A 5000-nucleotide genomic window follows, 5' to 3' on the forward strand; every position below is an offset into this window, starting at 1 on the left:
CGGCATAGGCTGCCCTTCGGTACGGGCACTTGCCTCGACCGCCATCGGCACAAGCTGGGCCCTGGTGTGGGTTGTTGCCCCGATCACCAGCGGCACATGCTGAGCCTTGGTGCGGGCGGTTGCCTCGAGCACCATCCGCAGACCCTGGGCCCTGGTGCGGCCGGTTGCCCCGATAACCATCGGCACACGCTGGGCCCTGGAGCGGCCGGTTGCCTCGATCACCATCGGCAAAAGCTGGGCCCTGGTGGGGGCGCTTGCCTCGACCACCATCGGCACACGCTGGGCACTGGTGCGGGCGCTTGCCTCGACCACCATCGGCACACGCTTGGCCCTGGTGCGGGCGGTTGCCCCCAGCACCATCGGCACACGTTGGGCCCTGGTGCGGGCGCTTGCCTCGACCACCATCGGCACACGCTGGGCCCTGGTGCGGGCGCTTGCCTCGACCACCATCGGCACACGCTGGGCCCTGGTGCGGCAGGTTGCCTCGACCACCATCGGCACACGCTGGGCCCTGGTGCGGCAGGTTGCCTCGACCACCATCGGCACACGCTGGGCCCTGGTGCGGGCGCTTGCCTCGACCACCATCGGCACACGCTGGGCCCTGGTGCGGCAGGTTGCCTCGAGCACCATCGGCACACGCTGGGCCCTGGTGCGGTCGGTTGCCTCGATCACCATCGGCACACGCTGGGCCCTGGTGCGGGCGGTTGCCTCGAGCACCATCGGCACACGCTGGGCCCTGGTGCGGCAGCTTGCCTCGAGCACCATCGGCACACGCTCGGCCCTGGTGAGGTCGGTTGCCTCGAGCACCATCGGCACACGCTGGGCCCTGGTGCGGGCGCTTGCCTCGACCACCATCGGCACACGCTGGGCCCTGGTGCGGTCGGTTGCCTCGAGCACCATCGGCACACGCTGGGCCCTGGTGCGGGCGCTTGCCTCGACCACCATCGGCACACGCTGGGCCCTGGTGCGGTCGGTTGCCTCGAGCACCATCGGCACACGCTGGGCCCTGGTGCGGGCGGTTGCCTCGACCACCATCGGCACACGCTGGGCCCTGGTGCGGGCGGTTGCCTCGACCACCATCGGCACACGCTGGGCCCTGGTGCGGGCGCTTGCCTCGACCACCATCGGCACACGCTCGGCCCTGGTGCGGTCGGTTGCCTCGAGCACCATCGGCACACGCTGGGCCCTGGTGTGGGCGGTTGCCTCGACCACCATCGGCACACGCTGGGCCCTGGTGCGGGCGCTTGCCTCGACCACCATCGGCACACGCTCGGCCCTGGTGCGGTCGGTTGCCTCGAGCACCATCGGCACACGCTGGGCCCTGGTGCGGCAGGTTGCCTCGAGCACCATCGGCACACGCTGGGCCCTGGTGCGGTCGGTTGCCTCGATCACCATCGGCACACGCTGGGCCCTGGTGCGGGCGGTTGCCTCGACCACCATCGGCACACGCTGGGCCCTGGTGCGGCAGCTTGCCTCGAGCACCATCGGCACACGCTCGGCCCTGGTGCGGTCGGTTGCCTCGAGCACCATCGGCACACGCTGGGCCCTGGTGCGGGCGCTTGCCTCGACCACCATCGGCACACGCTGGGCCCTGGTGCGGTCGGTTGCCTCGAGCACCATCGGCACACGCTGGGCCCTGGTGCGGGCGGTTGCCTCGACCACCATCGGCACACGCTGGGCCCTGGTGCGGGCGGTTGCCTCGACCACCATCGACACACGCTGGGCCCTGGTGCGGGCGCTTGCCTCGACCACCATCGGCACACGCTCGGCCCTGGTGCGGTCGGTTGCCTCGAGCACCATCGGCACACGCTGGGCCCTGGTGCGGCAGGTTGCCTCGACCACCATCGGCACACGCTGGGCCCTGGTGTGGGCGCTTGCCTCGACCACCATCGGCACACGCTGGGCCCTGGTGCGGCAGGTTGCCTCGAGCACCATCGGCACACGCTGGGCCCTGGTGCGGTCGGTTGCCTCGACCACCATCGGCACACGCTGGGCCCTGGTGCGGGCGCTTGCCTCGACCACCATCGGCACACGCTGGGCCCTGGTGCGGCAGGTTCCCTCGACCACCATCGGCACACGCTGGGCCCTGGTGCGGCAGGTTGCCTCGATCACCATCGGCACACGCTGGGCCCTGGTGCGGGCGGTTGCCTCGACCACCATCGGCACACGCTGGGCCCTGGTGCGGCAGCTTGCCTCGAGCACCATCGGCACACGCTCGACCCTGGTGCGGTCGGTTGCCCCGAGCACCATCGGCACACGTTGGGCCCTGGTGCGGCAGGTTGCCTCGACCACCATCGGCAGCCTCGACCACCATCGGCACACGCTGGGCCCTGGTGCGGGCGCTTGCCTCGACCACCATCGGCACACGCTCCGCCCTGGTGCGGTCGGTTGCCTCGAGCACCATCGGCACACGCTGGGCCCTGGTGCGGCAGGTTGCCTCGACCACCATCGGCACACGCTGGGCCCTGGTGCGGGCGGTTGCCTCGACCACCATCGGCACACGCTGGGCCCTGGTGCGGGCGGTTGCCTCGACCACCATCGGCACACGCTGGGCCCTGGTGCGGGCGCTTGCCTCGACCACCATCGGCACACGCTGGGCCCTGGTGCGGCAGGTTGCCTCGAGCACCATCGGCACACGCTGGGCCCTGGTGCGGCAGGTTGCCTCGAGCACCATCGGCACACGCTGGGCCCTGGTGCGGCAGGTTGCCTCGACCACCATCGGCACACGCTGGGCCCTGGTGCGGGCGCTTGCCTCGAGCACCATCGGCACACGCTCGGCCCTGGTGCGGTCGGTTGCCTCGAGCACCATCGGCACACGCTGGGCCCTGGTGCGGCAGGTTGCCTCGACCACCATCGGCACACGCTGGGCCCTGGTGAGGGCGCTTGCCTCGACCACCATCGGCACACGCTCGGCCCTGGTGCGGTCGGTTGCCTCGAGCACCATCGGCACACGCTGGGCCCTGGTGCGGGCGCTTGCCTCGATCACCATCGGCACACGCTCGGCCCTGGTGCGGTCGGTTGCCTCGAGCACCATCGGCACACGCTGGGCCCTGGTGCGGCAGGTTGCCTCGACCACCATCTGCACACGCTGGGCCCTGGTGCGGGCGCTTGCCTCGACCACCATCGGCACACGCTCGGCCCTGGTGCGGCAGGTTGCCTCGAGCACCATCGGCACACGCTGGGCCCTGGTGCGGGCGGTTGCCTCGACCACCATCGGCACACGCTGGGCCCTGGTGCGGGCGCTTGCCTCGACCACCATCGGCACACGCTGGGCCCTGGTGCGGCAGGTTGCCTCGAGCACCATCGGCACACGCTGGGCCCTGGTGCGGCAGGTTGCCTCGAGCACCATCGGCACACGCTGGGCCCTGGTGCGGTCGGTTGCCTCGAGCACCATCGGCACACGCTGGGCGCTGGTGCGGGCGCTTGCCTCGACCACCATCGGCACACGCTGGGCCCTGGTGCGGCAGGTTGCCTCGATCACCATCGGCACACGCTGGGCCCTGGTGCGACAGGTTGCCTCGAGCACCATCGGCACACTATCGGCCCTGGTGCGGGCGGTTGCCTCGACCACCATCGGCACACGCTGGGCCCTGGTGCGGGCGCTTGCCTCGGGCACCATCGGCACACGCTGGGCCCTGGTGCGGGCGGTTGCCTCGAGCACCATCGGCACACGCTGGGCCCTGGTGGGTTTAGGCACATCTTCAAATTTTTGCCGTGCCAATGCCATTTTTATGGCTTGTAAATTCATACAATGGTCCCCTAAGCCTTCACGTGAAGTTTCGTTGGAAGATGACTCGTTTTCTATTTTTCACGATTTTCGAAACTTTTTGCGGTTCGGGATTTTTTAAAATTTTTTTATAAGGATTTTTGGCCCCAAATTTTGTAGGCATGATCCTTCTATTTTTGTTGGCATGCACAAAAAAATTCAGCTAAAAACTCGAAGTAGAGAAGATTTTGTGACCGTTTGAAAAAAGTGTCCCCATTTCAGACACTTTAACGGCTACTGGTAGCAAACCTGTAAAATCTCAAATGCTCTTTAAGGGGGTGTGAATTCTCAGAGGTTTGATGAGGGATAGGGGGCCAACACAAGGCCAAGTACCAGCACCCATCGCACATCATGTGCGCACACCCCCCCGGCCCCCCTCCCAATCGCCGGAACCCCAATGCCGCCGGTCAGGTTCTCCGGCGGTACTCCGGCGATGCTCCGGCGATGCTCCGGCGATGCTGTCCCGAGTGAAAAAAATGCGGCACCAGCACATGCTGGAGCCAAGCATGGGCACCGTGGCTCAAAATCGAACTTCGGCCAAGGCCTCGACCATCAATGGCACATGATGACGCATGGTGATGGCACATGCATCGACCATCATCGGCATAGGCTGCCCTTCGGTACGGGCACTTGCCTCGACCGCCATCGGCACAAGCTGGGCCCTGGTGTGGGTTGTTGCCTCGATCACAATCGGCACATGCTGAGCCTTGGTGCGGGCGGTTGCCTCGAGCACCATCGGCAGACCCTGGGCCCTGGTGCGGCCGGTTGCCCCGATAACCATCGGCACACGCTGGGCCCTGGGGCGGGCGCTTGCCCCCAGCACCATCGGCACACGCTGGGCCCTGGTGCGGGCGCTTGCCCCGAACACCATCGGCACAAGCCGGCCCTTGGTGCGGGCTCCTGGCTCGACCACCATCGGCACACGCTGGGCCCTGGTGCGGGCGGTTGCCTCGAACACCATCGGCACACGCCGGCCCTTGGTGCGGCCGGTTGCCTCGACCACCATCGGCACACGCTCGGCCTTGGTGCGGGCGCTTGCCTCGACCACCATCGGCACACGCTCGGCCTTGGTGCGGGCGCTTGCCTCGACCACCATCGGCACACGCTGGGCCCTGGTGCGGGCGGTTGCCTCGACCACCATCGGCACACGCTCGGCCTTGGTGAGGGCGCTTGCCTCGACCACCATCGGCACACGCTGGGCCCTGGTGCGGGCGGTTGCCTCGACCACCATCGG

The sequence above is a fragment of the Durio zibethinus genome, unplaced genomic scaffold (genome assembly GCF_047325235.1).
Source record: "Durio zibethinus cultivar Kanyao isolate XHJ-2024 unplaced genomic scaffold, ASM4732523v1 HiC_scaffold_391, whole genome shotgun sequence".
In the NCBI taxonomy this organism is placed as follows: Eukaryota; Viridiplantae; Streptophyta; class Magnoliopsida; order Malvales; family Malvaceae; genus Durio; species Durio zibethinus.